The following is a 17,108-nucleotide window of genomic DNA, read 5'->3' on the forward strand; positions in this document are numbered from 1 at the left end:
AAATACCATAATACTGGAATAATTGTACATACAATGCCCAGAAGCGTCATAATCATTAGCATTACTTTCTTACAGTAATTCTTTCTATAGTTCTTTAGAGTCTCTATATTTATTACATCATCAGTGTTGGTGCAGGAGGTGGCAGAAGCAGGTATGGGCATCATGCGTGACTCTTCTTCTCCAACAATGTTCGTCGTGAATACTTCTTGCAGCAGTACCCGTTGAAACACCGCCAAGTTCGAAAATGTTGTCAACGTGTTTTGGCCAGTTATCGGCAACCTGGATTGCTAAGCGTAAGGCAAGATTATCGTGCTCCTGCACATTGCTCAAAAGACTCCAGAGCAAACATCAATTGCCTTTGTACCATAAGCGCCCTGCTCGTTCTCACAGGGTGATCAACAAATGAATTTTTCATTTTCAAAGATAGCACCGGGAGTGGCGTTCCAGATCTTCCAGATTGGTACAACCCCCACGCTTCATCTCCCTAGGCCTGTGGTTCCCAATTCATCCGTGATGGGAATAGAGGCAACAAAAATGAGACACGAAGATTAGATCACTTTCGATTTTGGGAACGTAGGTTGTACCGTATTGTTCCAGGTACTGTGTGATCAATGAATAGTGCAGGTGCACTTCCAGATGCAGACTCAGAGTCAGCCTGTGACACAGCAAGTGAGGGTGGGCGCCAGAGTGTTGATGCATGTTTTTTGTCAGCTTGTGATGATGCAGATTCAGCTGGCCAAAGTTGGGGCGCATCTAGCCCTTTCTCCTTTTTAGCAATCTTTTCAAGCTTTCTCTCAGGCAGAATTTGTGGCAGAGAACTGGCAATGGTGTCTTTCGAGTCAGAGGCAGCTGTTTCTTTCTGATCGTCTGGATTAGGCAGTTCTTTCAATGGTGATGGAATTCTCTTCGTGTGGGTGGCATGGATCCACACCTTACGACCGTCCACATGGACTGCAGTTTGTGTTGCCAGGAGTACCTGGCAGGGCCCATGCCACCTTGGCGCATGTGATCACTTCCGATCAAAGTTCTTTATCAGGATCCAGTCGCCGGGCTGCAGACAATGCCCCGGGCCGGTATATCTGACAGGAAGAGCCTCCTGCACCTGCTGATGAATCAAACGAAGCTTCTGCGTTCAAATGTTACAGTATTTACTAAGCACAGGGTATTCCACTTCACTCAAGCGCCTGGGCTTTGGTGCACACCAAACATTAGCAGGTCTCCACATCACAATCTCGTATGGGGAGAGTCGAGTCCTTGCTTGCACAGATGTGCGCATGCACTACAAAGCTAAAGGCAATGCATCTGTCCATTTTAGTTTATTCCCTGAACAAATCTTGCTAATCTTGCTTTTCAATATGCTGTTCTGGCATTCAACAAGGCCAGCACTCATCGGGTGTCTGGCACAATGCAATCGTTTATCAATCTGGAGACCTGCACAAATCTGTAATATCACGTTGGCAACAAAATGCGGGCCGTTATCTGACCATATGACCTGTGGCAGGCCGAATCGGGAAAAGTATTCTTTTAGCATCACGTTTGCCATGCTTATTGCAGTGCAGTCCTTTAGCGGGTATGCTTCCACCGATTTACTGAACGCACACACTACCACTAAGATGTATTTTAGGTTCTGACATCTTTCCATTTCTATGAAATCAAAATGGATCACTTCAAAGGGCATAGAGGGGGGGGGCAAAACTACCTGTTGGAGTAGCTGTTCCTCTTCCAATATTGTGTTGCAAACATGTCACACAATTCTGAACTAGTCTCTCAGCTCAGCATTCTTTCTTATGTGCGCATTCTGCCATACTGTGGCCAGATGCTGAACCATCTTTTTCGCACATATATGAGTGGGGCTGTGGGCCATGGTGACCATTGTTTTTACGTAGGAGTTGGGTAATAACCACTTTCTACTTTCTTTGTCCACCCAGCAACCTTCTAAGTCTAATTCTGCAGAGCCCTATCCCACCCTTCTATTTTATCAGCAGTTGTATCCGCCTGCATCTCTTTGACTGTGGCAATCCGATTTTCTATCATGCAGGGCACTTCTGACTGTACTATCAACATTTTTGTGCATAAATCAGTGGCAGTTTGTTTTGCAATTTTGTCTGCAAATGCGTTTCCTTCTCCCACCTTACATGTTATTTTCTTATGCGCCTTGCATTTCATTATTGTCAGTTGCTTTGGACACGCAAGTGCAGACAGCAATTGTGCTATCAAAGGGCCATGTTGGATCCTAGTTCCATGTGATGTTAGGAAACCCCTCTCAGCCCAGAGTCAGCCAACATTGTGCACTACCCCAAATGCATACTGACTGTCAGTATATATGTTTACATTTAGATTTTTAGAGATTTCACGTGCTCTTTTCAATGCTATTATCTCTGTTGCCTGTGCTGAATTGTATGTAATTCTTTTGGTCTCTACAATGCTCTTTAGTGTCGTGATGGCATAGGCAGCAGTTGACGTGCCATCAGGTAATTTGAAACAGGAACCATCACAAAACAGTTCTCTGTCTGGCTCTTTCTGTGGGGTGTCTCTTAGATCAATTCTCCCTTTCGTTTCTTCCTCTGTAACCATTAAACAATCATGGGGGGGGGTGATTCATTCTCACCCCCTTCTTCATTGGGAGGGGGCATTAATTCTGCAGGATTCAAGACGCAACACCTCTGAATTTGAATATGTGGGGCAAACAGGACAATTTCATATCTAGTCAATCTAGCTGATGTGAGATGTTGCGTCTGAGTTCTGTTTAAGAGAACGTCTACTGTGTGTGGCACCATCAAAATTAAGGTGTGCCCCAACAGCATTCCCTCGGTTTGTTTTACTGACGCGGCAGCTGCAGCAACAGCTCGCAAACAACGCAGCAAAGCGCATGCTACAGGGTCCAGTGCGGAAGAAAAATAACCGCATGGTCTATTTCTTCCTCCTTGTTCCTGTGTCAAAACAGCCAGCGCGAAACCCTCAATCTCATGCACAAATAATTTTAAAATGTTTTCATAATTTGGTGCGCCCAGAACTGGAGCTGAGCACAAACCAATTTTGAGCAGATGAAATGCTTTTCGACATTCCTCATCCCATGGCAAAGGCAAGGCAACATTCTTTTTTGTCAATGCCAGCATTGGCTTCACAGTCATAGCAACATTTGGTATCCACTGCCGGCAATATGAGGCCATGCCTATTATGGCTCTGACTCCTTTATGTGTCTTTGGAATAGGCATACCAGAGATACTCTCTATTCTTTCCGGTGTCAGTCTTCTCCCCTCTTTCGAAAGTAGGTAGCCCAAATAGGCCACCTCCTTTCAACAATACTGACATTTTTTTTAAGACGCTTTATGGCCATGCAATGCTAAGTGTGTCAACAAAATGGCGGTCCCCTCTTTGCAAATGTCTTCTGTGTCAGCAGCAATTGGCAAGTCATCAATGTACTGCAATAGTACACAACCCGCTGGTAGCTCTAGCATGTCTAGTTGTTCTTTTAATGCTTTGCTATAAATACTTGGGCTCTCAGTGTAACCTTGTGGAATTCGTGTGAATGTGAAAGAACGCCGTCCTAGTGTGAATGCAAATAGGTATCTGCTATCTTGGTGCACTGGAATGCTAAAGAATGCATTCTTAAGATCAATTACACTAAAATATGTAGCCGAAGCTGGAATCATTGTCAGAATGGTAGTGACATCTGGGACGAATGAAAATTGGGGATCAACTACTTTATTCAATGCGCGTAGATCAATTATGAAACGGAACGGTATTTAATTACCTCCTTTCTTATAAACTGGAAGAATGGGACTGTTACAAGTGCTAGCAGTAATTTCTTCAATCACGTTTCTTTTAACCAAATCAGAAACAATACATTTCAATGCTTTCTCTCCTTCCACCGAAATTTTAAACTGGGGAATACGCGGCAGTGTTACTCCCTCTTTCAAAACAACTCTCACTGGTTCTATTTTCAAACAACCAACTTCGTTATCATTCATTGCCCATATACAAGTCGGTACCTTACTTAACTTGTCATTTTCTGTGGCGAAATCATCAAAAACACTCCATCAGGAGAACAATGAATGACCACACTTTTTTTCAACAAGTTTAAACCTAATAGATTCTCTCCGCAATTTTGTGTCAACAGAAACGGGCAACACTCAGTGAATGGTCCTAGCGTTATAGGCACTGATTGTGACATAGAGCTAATTACTGGGGTGCCTGTGAACCCTACTGAAACATTATTTTGCCCTGAACCAAGTGATGGTCTATTAAGCACTTCTATGCACCTGTGTCCACTAGAAAATTGTGCTCCTTATTCCCAACTTTCATTTCTACGTAGGGTCCTTTCTGGTCAACGGGAATAGACACTGGTTCCCACCTCTGTCCTGGGCCGTCCTAGCGGAATAATACATCATCCAATGTATAGTCACCAGAATAGTATGTATTTAATTGAGTATCAAAAACATTTCCATCCCCAATTCCACTCTGCTGATTTTGATTTTGCTTCTGATTCTGGTTACTATTTCCTTGATTATTCTGATTTTGTTGTGTATTAGCATTTCTATTCTGCCCCTGTGCTCCCGGGCGACCTCTGTTCTGTCTTCTCGGGCCATTCCCATTTCTATTTTGCAAATGTGGGCACTGTGCTCGCCAATGACCCTCTTCCCTACAATATGCACATTTATTTAGTCCAAGTGGACCTCCATGCATGTTCCAGTAATTCCCTCTTCCTTGTACATTTCCTGTACCCCTATTATTCTTCACTACCTACTGTAGTAACACTCTTGTTTTTAGATTCACTCTATCTTTCACCTCTTTTTTTTCTGTATTTACTCTATTTTCATAGTACTGGGCCATGTGTAATACCTCACTCTGTGATTTTGCTTGCCACGCACTTTCAGATGTCATTATCAGATTTTGGATTTGAGGTAACAACCCTCTCACATATTTGTCTACAAATAGTCTTTTACCAGGTTCAGTGCTTAAATCTTGACCACTAAAATCTGTAAATACTTCTTCAAATCTATTGAAATAGTCAGAGGCCAACTCATCTTTGTCTTGCACGCATGCAGTTAACTTGTCCCATATAATTCTTTTTTCAAGTACTATAACCTTCAATGTCTGTACTATTCGTGCCAGTAACGCTGACATATTTGACGATGGCTTTTCGCCTGATTTTCTGTCCGCATCCTCTTTAATAAAATTTTCCCAAGTAGCACCCAAACTTTCATGATCATATTCATTCCTAATTTGCTTCCATATATCTGCTGGGAGAATTACAGGGAATAATAGGTCAATATCGCTCATATTAAAAATCGCGATTACAAATATGATTCATTTTCTGCATAGAATCCTGTCGGATTCTTTGTTATATCAGGGATTGTTTGTTTTATATTATTCACCTCTTGTCTGGAAAAAGGGACATGTACATATTGTGCTGTATAATGCGCTTCTGTCACCTGCGCTGGTTGCCCATTTGCGGCAGGAATTTCTACTTTCGGCACAAAAATGGGTGGGACCTCCGTCATGGGAAATATCACACTTGCTCTTCCTTCTTCCTCTCTCTTACGAAGCACTATATTTAGATCAAGGATAGGGCAGTCTTTCCAGTGTCCCGTGAAAACGCTCTTTTGTATACTGCCATTATTTCAGGTGGGCAGCACTGCTTTTTCTCTACATATCTATCTTGCAAATATTCAACCATTACCTGCAATACCTTTCTTTGCATCTCTATTGTATACTGATCAAATGTATCATGCACCTCCATTGTAGGAATGCTAGCATCTGTAATCCATCTAAGCCCCTCCCGCGTACATATTTTAATTTCTTCACTAACACGTTTTGATGGCGGAAACAAAACGCCGTTGCACATATGGTGCTGTCTCTTGTCTCCCTCTTCTTACCTCCTTGTACCGAAACCCAGGAACAGAAAACATCTCTGAATACAATTCATCAAGTTCATTTTTAAACTCAAAAAGCCTGTCCACGTGTTCCTTAATCTCTGAATCACTTTCTCTTATACGTGAAAAGGCATTCAAATCCTGCAACTTCTGTGGTGGCATCATACCAGTTAATAACCAGGTTACTCACCGTAGTGACCACCTTACTCCTAGTCCATAGTCCCCTTATTATTTATTTATTTCTTTTTACCATTTTTAAAGCGCTCACACAGCCCACGGGCATCGAGGCACTGTTACAGGAATAGTTTTTTTTTATTGCTTAATTGTTGCGTTATTTATAACACACTTAAACACGCAGTGGTTTCTAAGCGCGGACCCGGGGATTGAATCTGTGTTGCTTCGTGTTATCTTGTTTCCAAGGCATGCACGTTGCTGCTGAGCTATCCTCTCTTTCCTCCATACTTATGGGAAATCTCTCCGTCCTATGGGACGGGACCGGAGCACTTTGTAAAAAGTATCCAAAAAAGTTTCCAAAAATGTGTCCTTCCTCTCTTTCTTGCGCGGGGCCCGGCACGCGGCCGTAACCCCGGCCACCTTGGCTCCGCCCCGCGCATCGCCCATCAGTCCTTTTCTATCGCCAGGTCAGAAACCTATTAGCAATAACAGAGGGACCTTATTAGAGGGGGCGGCGGGCGGGCGTATGGAGGAAAGGTGACTATGGACTGGGAGTAAGGTGGTCACTACGGTGAGTAACCTGGTTATACTCCTACATACCGTCCCCTTTCCTCCATACTTATGGACGATTCCCAAGCACTCCTAACAGGAACTACGGGTGGATGGAAATACCCCTTACTGAAAAAGGTTCTTCAGCACAGCCTGACCAAACTGAGCATGAGGTCTTGAGCTCATGTCAAGACAATAATGCTTGCAAAAAGCAGATGGGGAGGCCCAAGTAGCTGCCCTAGCGATGGACTCCCAGGGGACATATTTCTGAAAAACAACCGCGGCTGCCTTGCCCCGCACCAGGTGTGCATGAATACCCATAGGAGGTTTCAGCCCTTGGACGGTGAAAGACTCTGTGATGCAGGTGGCGATCCACCGAGAAATAGTCGCCTTAGACGCCTGCTTACCCTGAGGCTTACCGAAGGTCACAAAAAGTTGAGAAGAACTCTAAGCTCGGAAGTCCTGTCAAGGTAGAACTTAAGAGCCCTTCTGACATCAAGACAGTGCAGAACCCTTTCAGCCTCTGAGGCAGGGTTCGGAAAAAAGACCGATAGGGAGATCGACTGATTTAGATGGAATTCAGTTACCACCTTCGGTAGAAAGGCCGGGTTTGTCCGTAGGACTACTTTGTCCTTGTGAAAGATCAAGAAAGGATGCTCCACTGACAAGGCCTGGAGCTCACTCACTCTCCTTGCTAATGTAACAGCGACCAGAAAGGACACTTTCCAGGATAGGTACTTGAGGTCCACCGTGGCCATTGGTTCAAAAGGTTTATGGCACAGCGCCGTCAGGACTACATTTAGGTCCCACGGTGGGTGCGGACTACGAACCCGAGGGTAGAGGCGTGTCAAGCCTCAAAAATGCCTATTAACAACTGGGGTACTCAGAGAAGAACAAGTGACTTCTTAACTTATAACGTTCTTTCGATGGGATGTTCCTCCGACGTATTCCTTATCTTAGATATCTCTTTCCAGCTTTGCTGGCCTCGGAAAGTTTTTCTCTAGAGGGCGCTGCGCGTCGACGTCCGCCGAGTCGATGTCCCTCGACAGCCGCCGTATCGACCTCGACGTCATCCTGCCTATAAAGGCCGCGCGCAGCGTCCGTTGCTCAGTTCCGTTTTGTAGCCCACAATTATTCTTTCTGGACTAGACTAATCACCCTGAAGGAGCGTAAGCTGCAACAACAAGGGAAGTAGTACTGCAGGGATGGATGGGAGGGTCGATAAGGAATACGTCGGAGGAACATCCCATCGAAAGAACGTTACAAGGTAAGAAGTAACTTGTTCTTCGAAGGGATTGTGTCCTCCGACGTATTCCTTATCTTAGATAGGCTCCCATAGCAGTATTCCGTTATTGGAGGTGGGAGTACTGACTTCATACTTCCTTTTATTGATGAATAGAGTGCAATACTGCCCTTCCAAACCTAGTCTCTTGACTGGAGGAGGAATCCAAGTTGTAAAACCGTGTAAAGGTATGGACGGACGACCATGTGGCAGCCGCACATATGTCTTTAACCGGCAATCCTCTTTTGAGGGCCGATGAAGCTGCGATACCTCTGGTCGAATGAGCTCTAAGATTTTGAGGGGGCTCTTTTCCTGCCAGTTTATAACATTCCAAAATGGCTAGAATGATCCATCTGGAAATGGTCTGGTTAGTTATCGGTAACCCCAGCTTGTGACCTGCGTAGCCTACAAACAGCTGGCCTGCCTGTCTTATCCCAGCCAGTCTACTCATGTAAAAACTTAAAGCCCTTCTTGGGTCCAGCCTGTGTAACCTCTCTTCCTCTTTCCCCGGATGAGGAGGAGGATAGAAAGATGGAAGGGTAATCTTCTGAGTGATATGGAATTCAGAAACCACCTTTGGGAGGAAATTAGGCTTCACTTGCAGGACAACTTTGTCTTTGTGAAAGATTGTCTGAGGGGGTTTACAAGAAAGAGCTTGTAACTCGCTCACCCTTCTAGCAGATGTAAGTGCTATTAATAAAACAGTTTTAAGGGTAAGAAATCTTAACGAACAAGAATGGAGTGGTTCGAAAGGTGTGCCCATCAGGAAAGTTAGGACTAAGTTTAAATCCCATAGGGGAACCTGGAATGGTCTTGGGGGATAAACGTTAGTTAACCCCTTTAGAAACTGTATTACCAAGGGTAACTTGAAATAGGATGGTTCTTCCGCAGTGCGCTTAAAGATGGATAGCGCTGCGAGATAGCCCTTAATGGTGCCAACTTGAAGGCCTGAATTCGCCAAATAGAGTAGGAAGGACAAAACCATTGGTGTACCACATGAAAAGGGGTCGATATTCTTTTCTCTACACCAGCTGCAAAATCTGTTCCAACGGCAGCGGTACAAAGACTTTGTTGCTGGCCTCTTTGCCGAAAGCAACACCTCCATAACATCATCAGGGAGGTCCCAATCCTTGTACCTCAGCCTTTCAGAAGCCAAGCGTGAAGGTTGAGGGTTTTGATGTCTGGATGGAGAACCTGACCTCCCTTCTGTGAGAGTAGATTCTCTCTGAGTGGAAGTCGAATTGGAGGGCAGTGTCATGATGCCTACCTCCAAGGAGCCAGGTCCGACCCAGCAACCCCAGAGGCAGGCATCATTTCCCCCAGGGAAGTGCCAGCGGGCCCAAGCTGGGGCCCTTTGGACACAGTCCTGGCGCCTTAGGCGCCAGGCTCATGTTGGACCCCTGTCCTGGCGCCTTAGGCGCCAGGCTCATAAAGCTAGACATGTGTTCAAGTGTTTTAAGGTGCACTTACCTGATGCAGACCATGCTGCTACATCCAGGCCCTCTTGAGGCCTGAATGGAACTACTTTACCTGTGGAACTACTTTCCCCTGGGTGTGGTCGGGGAAGGATACATACCTGATCGGTGGAAGGATACATACCTGGAACTTCTTCCAAAGCTATTTAAACCCCGCCCGATCAGCAACTCACGCTTCGCGTTGTTCTGCTCCTCGCAGCTGGACGCTCACCGTGTCAGCTCCTGCATCTGGACTTCAGCCACGCCTGTCAGCATCCTGGGTCACCTGCTAAGAGAGAATTGGCGAGAAAGAAGACCTTACCTGCTAAAGCTGCATCACGGAGACTTCACACCGACGATCCTGAAAGGGAAGATATCATTTTAAAAGCATTTCGCTTCGATCGCTGCAGCGCTGCATTTCACTCACCTTTCCTGGGCACCTCCATCTTCAGCAGCGATCATCCGGATCCGCAGCCACTTCCCAGAGCCTAGAGAGAAAAAGACAAGAACACAAGGTGAGAGAAGGAAGGGAATAGGAAAAGCTCAGTTTCCTTCTAAGACTTACCTGTTGGGTCATTCCCATTTCATTTCGGGTCCTGCCGCTTCCTGGCATTCCGGACCCCGGCCCCTATGAGGAAAAAAGACAAAGACATTGAATGAGCGAATGCAAAGACATTACCCGAACGCTCATCCAGAACTTACCTGTCATTTACTGGAACTGCACGTTTCACTTCGGGTCGGCGCCATATCTCCGGCATTACGAATCCCGGCCCCTAAGGGGAAAAAGACATAAGCGTTAGCGCTTGCTGCAATAAGACAATGAACATTATTATTAAGCTTGAACTTTTGAACTTGCTACAGAACTCTTACAGCGCCTTACCTGAATAGTCAAGCTTATTTGAACTCCCATCAAACCTCAATCCAGTGAAGTAACTGGGTTTCAACGCGCCCCTGCATCAGAAGCAGGATGGAGAACTCGTCCTTCCAAACCCTAAGGTGAGACTTCACAGGAAATCGAGGAAGGGTATCGTGGAGGGTTGGAAGGGAGTGGGAGGCTTGAGCATTATTCCGTCAGTAGGTAATACTCCCTTTTCACGCACAGGGGAATATTCCTGCGAGCCAGTGAGTCCATCTTCAGAGTCCTGCGCTTCACCATAGAAGAAGCATCAGCACTCAAAGCCAGACCTGCGCCTCCGTGGCAATCAGGTGAGCGTGACAGGCAGATGGACAAGTCTAGAAGGTCCGGGTACCACGTTCTCCTGGCCCAATCTGGGGCAATTAGGATCATGGTTTTCCGGAATCTTCTCAACCTCCTGATCATTTGAGGAATGACAGGGACCGGTGGGAACGCGTACATAAGCGGAAACTCCCAGTCCACTATGAACGCGTCTCCCAGAGCTCCTCTCGGGGGAAATTCCCTTGAACAGAACAGATCGCACTTCCTGTTGACACTGGTGGCGAACAGATCCACCTGAGGGGTTCCCCAAAGGGCGAAGATCTCTTGAAGGACTTCCTGAGCTAGTTCCCACTCGTGGGAGACTGTGCTCTGCCTGCTCAGAGCGTCCGCTGTCAAGTTTTTCTCTCCGGCTAGGTGAACTGTCGATAGAGAGATTCCTTCTTGGATTGCCCAAAACCAGAGCTGCATCGCCTCTCTGCACAGAGGTAGTGATCCTACGCCTCCTCTTTTGTTGAGGTAATGCATGGCCACTGTGTTGTCCGTCATTATCAGGACATTCTTCCCTTGTACAGATGGCAGGAACGCCTTCAGTGCAAGTCTGATGGCCCTCAGCTCTAACAGGTTGATATGTAGTCTGGACTCCGATGGAGACCAACGACCCCTGATGGTCAAGTCGTTGGCGTGGGCTCCCCACCCCATGAGTGAGGCATCCATGACTACTGTTATCTCCGGCCAGGGTTGCCAAAACTGTTCTCCTTTCAGAATGTTCTCCTGACAAGCCCACCACTGAAGGTCTCGAGTTACCCTGTCGGGAACCTGAAGAAGATCTGTCATTCTTCCTGAGAATTGCGACCACTGAGTTCTCAGTGCCCACTGGAGGGATCTCTTTGTCAGGTGAGCCTCTGGCAATAGGAAAATGCAGGATGCCATGAGGCCTAGCAACCTCAAAAAGTCGAAGGCTGGGAGACGTTGGGCATTTTGGAACTTGGTAACCATCTGTAGAATATCTTGAGCCCTCACCTCTGGTGGAGAGGCTTTTCCAAGGGAAGTGTCCAGGATCGCTCCGATGAACTGGAGTCTCTGCAATGGTATCATTTGTGACTTCTTTAAATTGAGGGAGAAGCCCAGTCTGTGAAGGGAGTGGCAAACGTGATTTAGCTGGATCTGAGCTTGTTCCGAAGATACAGCCCTGATCAACCAATCGTCCAGGTAGGGGTAGACGTGAATCCCTTCCCTCCTTAGACTTGCAGCCACTACCGACATTAACTTGGTGAAGACCCTCGGGGCGGAAGTCAGCCCAAATGGCAGCACTCGAAATTGATAATGAGAGTTGCCAATTGCGAACCTCAGGTATTTCCTGTGTTTGAGATGGTGTCATGATGCCTACCCCCGGAGCACCAGGCCAGGCCTAGCACCCCCGGGAGCAGGCATCACGCCTCCGGGTAAAAGCCCAGCGGCCCTTTATAGGGGCTCTTTGGACTCTGTCCTGGTGCCGTTGGCGCCAGGCTCATAAGGGGAAGTGTTTGGTGCACTTACCTGAAGCAGACCATGCTGCATACTCACCTGATGCAGACCATGCTGCATGAAGAACCAAGCCAAATGAGGCTTAGGAGGGACTATTTTTCTGAAGGAACTATTTTGTTACTTGGGTGGGGCTGTGGAAGAATACTCACCTGGAACTTCTTCCAAGGCTATTTAAGCCACGGCCGGACAGCCACAGGTGCTTCGCGTTGTTCTGCATCCCAGCAGCTGAACGCTCACCGTGTCAGCTCCTGCACCTGGACTCCAGCCACGCCCGACTCGAACCTGGAACACCTGTAAGGAAAGAAGAGAAGAGAAAGGTGAAAACCAAGAACTTATTCAACCTGCTTACCTGCATCCGGAATCTTCACGGCAGAATTCCTGAAGGAAGACTTCCATTTAAAAGCACCGCGTTGCTCGCTGCAGCGCCGCGCTTCACTCACCTGTTCCCGAGACGCCGCCCGGCTCCATCGCGGCTGTCAGCACCGGTCGCCACATCCCTGCACGTAGGGGAGAGAAGAAGAGACAAAAGGTGAGCAAGGGAACACAAGAGGAAAGCCGAATTTTCAGCCATATTACTTACCGGCTTTTCTTGGTGAACCATTCCACATCTCGGGTCGGCGCCGCATCTTTGGCAGGTACCGCACCCCGGCCCCTATGGGGAAAGGACAAAAGACATTACTGGGGAATTATAAAGACATTTAGAGGGGTCGCCCTCAGCACTAACTCACCTGATTTCACCACCGGCAATTTAACCCCTCAACGCATCGCCTTCGTTCTGCACCCGAAATAAAGGACAGATCACAGGTTAGGAAAAAACAACATAAAAGGAGGCTCACACTTGAACTTTTGCATCTTCATACTTACGGCGTATCGCTCAGAAAAGTCAAGTGGATTTGCCAGCGCCATTCTGAAAACCAGTGAAGTAACTGGACAAACGCGCGCCCCTGCACCAGAAGCAGGATGGAGAGTTCATCCTTCCAAACCATAAGGTGAGCTTAAACCGGGGGTTTTGGAGGAAGTCAGAGAAGAACGAAGAGGGAAAGGGGGGAGCAAGCCACTATTCAGCAGACAGTTAATCCCCTTTCTCATCTGCAGAAGGATATTCCTACGGGCCAGACAAGCAAGATTTGGGGGTCCTGTACAATCGGTGGTCCGAATTCTGCGCATCACGCTTGAAGAGGCCACAGCAACCCAGACCAGACCAGCGCCTCCGTGGGAGCCAGGTGAGCGTTACAGATGGATAGGCACATGGAAATAAGCGACCTGAAGGTCCAGAGATACCAACCAGTCCTGGAACTGAAGGGCCTGAAGGATCTGAGAAAGAGTTACCATCTTGAATTTGTCTTTCCTGAGGAAATTCTTCAATTCTCGCAAGTACAAGATGGGTCTCAGTCCTCCGTCTTTCTTTGAAATGAGAAAGTAAGGGGAGTACCAGCCCTTGTTCCTCTCCGCTACAGGTACCGGTTCTATGGCACCTTTCTCTAGCAGGTCTAAAATTTCCTGCAAAAGGAGCGGATCTGGAGCTTTTTGAGAGCTGATCCCCTGTGGATGACTCTGAGGTATGCGTAGGAGACGCAGGCAGTAAACTTGTGCAACTGTCTCCAATGCCCAAGCATATGACGCGATAGCCTGCTATTCCGCCAGATGTTGAGTTAACCTTCCTCCTACAGGTGTCTTGTGAGGGAAGTCCTCAGAGTGGTTTTGGGGCGGCTGATGCAGATGCCGAAGGTAAAAAGGCACCTGCTGTTGCTGCAGCTTTTGAATATCTACCCAGTCCACCTCGGGTAGTTCTTCTTTGTCCCCTTTGAGCTGGTCGTCCTCTACCTCTTCCGAATGCGGAGTAGAAGCGAAAGGACTTGCCTCTCGCAGAGGTTCCTGTGGGATGAAAAGGTGTCTGACGGATTGCAGCGCCTGGGGATTTTGCTGCTGCCTTTGATGTTTGCAGTTTTTCTAAACTGTCATCCGCCTTTTTCCCAAACAAAGAAGAGCCATCAAATGGCATGTTCAAGAGCCTGGCTTGCACATCTGGGGCAAAACCAGACTTTCTCAACCAAGCAAATCTCCTGGTTATTGTACTTGCCGCCATTGCTCTGCTGATACTGTCAGCCGAATCAATGCCCATCTGGAGGGATTCGCACATAGCGTCTTTACCGTCCTGTATGATATTTAGGAATGCCTCCCTTTCTTCTCCCTCTGGGATGCAGTCAGCCGCTGTAGAAGCACACTCCCAAAGTGTATGGCTAAATCTAGCAAGGGTGCAAGTAGCATTGATAGATTTTAACGCCATGCTACATGCCGAAAAAAATTTCTTTGCCATGGCATCATATTTCTTATCGTCCCTGTCCTGTGGGACGGTAGGGTAAGCAGTCTTGATGTCAGTAGAAGATGCTGCCTGTACCACCAGACTTTCTGGGGATGGGTGTTTTGACAAAAACTCTGGGTCTGCAAAAGATACCCTGTATTTAGTAGACAGTTTTTTATTTACTGCCGGGACGACATCTGGGGTTTCCCAGTTCGTCATGATTTTCCTTTGAAGAGCTTTATGAAAAGGCACTACAGGATCCTCCTGTGGACCTTTATCAAGAATATCCGTGAGGTCATCTTGTTGGAAAGCCTGTGAAGGTGTTGACCACCCCATAAATTCTGTGATCCTGGCCATTAAGGCTCTATAGAGGGTTTCAGCATGCTCCCCCGGGTCTGGCCTAGCGAACTCCACCTCAGGGGAAGTGTCTAACCCACTTGCCCCATGTAAGGAATCATGGAGATCCTTTAACCTGCATTCTTCTGAGGATAACTCCTCTTGAACTGGGGTTGCAGGTCCCTGCAACTCAAATGTCTCTTCTTGGTCAGATAGTTCTCCCTCTTCCATAATTGAGGACATAGTTCTCCATTGGTCTGAACTCACAAAGGGTATGAAACCCATCTCCAAGACAGAGGGTGCCAAACTTGTTGTAATCGGCCTCGAAAACGTCGATGTCATCGACGCCGACGTCGAAGGCTTCGAGCGTGGTGTCGAAAACAAAGGCAGAGGCCTCGAGGTCTTCGATAGAATTGGGATTCTTCTCGAGGAAGTCGACAATCTCGACGCCATCGACATCAAGGACCTGGGGATAGCCACTGGGTGCGCCGCAACCGTGACTTTCCTTGGCGTCGACGCCGGTGTCGAAGATGGCGTTGAGTCGACAGACCCGTGTGTCGAAGGTCCCTTCGACAACGGCGTCGAAGACACCGACCTCGGCGTCGACGGAACCTTCGTTGACGGCGTCGACAGAACCTTCGAAGAAGGTTTTGAGGTCATAGCTTTACTCAAGGGTTCGTGACGCACTCGAGAAACTTCCTTCGCCGGGTACAGCGACTCGCGGCGTTTTTGACCTTCGGGTCTTTCGACCAGAGCATCGCTCTCGGCAGTCTTCGAGGGGGTTGAGGCCGCTTTCTCGAAGACGCTCATCATATTTTTGCGGAATTCCTCCCATTCAGCCCGGGAACTATGTTTCGTGGGGCAAGGGATTCTCTTAGGAGAAACAGAGGAAGAGGAGGACGGAGAATGGGATCTTTGACATCTCCTCTTCGAGTGCTTCGATCTCGAGGAGTGATGGGACCCACTCCGAGACCTGGAGCACGAATGGTGACGAGGAGACGAATGTCTCGACTTCGTCGAGGAAGAAGAAGCTTTTGAAGTCTTACCTTTTTCCAGCTTCCCCCTACGCTCCTTCAGGGCCTTAGCTGTCATGGACATACAGTCCTCGCACTCCAAACAATGGTGTTCAGCTCCCAAACACCACAGACAAACTCTGTGAGGGTCAGTCAGCGACATATTTTTCCCAGTCTCGGCATTTTTTGAAGCCGGACCGAGGGGTCGTCGGTTCCGACGAGGAAGCCATCGAGTATGGATCGAATATCTCGAGGAAATAGGATAAATTCTCTACGAAACTGAGCAACGATATTCTGAGGCACTGAGTAAGCGCGGAAAAACGGAACTGAGCAATGGACGCTGCGGGCGGCCTTTATAGGCAGGATGATGTCGACGTCGATACGGCAGCTGTCGAGGGACATCGACTCGCCGCAGCGCCCTCTAGAGAAAAATTTTCCGAGGCCAGCAAAGCTGGAAAGAGATATCTAAGATAAGGAATACGTCAGAGGACACAATCCCTTCGAATAAGAGCATTGGTCTGTAGAAAGATAAGCAGAAACCGCTGAAAGGTAAGTTCTGCATGACAGAACGTGAATACCCGACTCTGCTAGGGAGGACATGAAGGACAGCACCATGTCAATCTTAGCCACCCTTGGATCCAACTGCTTTTCCAAACACCAATGACAGAACCGGAGCCATTTACTCCTGTATTGGGATCTGGTCGAGGGTTTCCTGGCTGCCTGTATAATACGCATGTTATCCGTAGACAAGTTAAGATGCTCTAAAGACTTGAACTCAGGCACCATGCTGCCAAGCTGAGCGATTGTGGGGAGGGGTGCTACATCTGCTGTTCCCCTTGATGAAGAAGATCGGGGGTCACTGGTAACCTGATCAGCGGAAACACCGACAGGTGTTGAAGTTCTGAGAACCAAAACCTGGCCGGCCACCACGGGGCTATGAGTAGAAGGGAACAGTTCACTGAGTTCTTCAGCTTCTAAATTGCTCGATGGACTAGAGGCATAGACAGGAAGGCGTAAACTCTCATGTTATGCCATGGAATCTCAAGAGCATCCCCCAGAGAGGAGGCTCCCAGCCCCCGTCTGGAGGCATACTGAGGAAACTTCTTGTTTACCGCCGTAGCGAAGAGGTCCACTTCCGGTGTGCCCCAACGCAAGAAAATCCATGAGAGGACCTCCACCTTCAACTCCCACTCGTAGCTGACCACTGTCCACCGGCTGAGGGCATCCGCTGTGACATTCAGCTGGCCCAGGATGTGCACTGCAAGCAGCCAGACACAATGAAGCACGGCCCACTCCCGTATCTGGATGGACAGGTCCACTAGGGGGGGAGACTTCGTTCCCCCTTGCTTGTTGATGTAATACATTGACACCACATTGTCCATGCGTATGCGGACCACCTTGTTGGCAATGAGCGGTCTGAA

The sequence above is a fragment of the Ambystoma mexicanum genome, chromosome 9, assembly GCF_040938575.1.
Source record: "Ambystoma mexicanum isolate Mex_15411 chromosome 9, UKY_AmexF1_1, whole genome shotgun sequence".
Lineage (NCBI taxonomy): Eukaryota > Metazoa > Chordata > Amphibia > Caudata > Ambystomatidae > Ambystoma > Ambystoma mexicanum.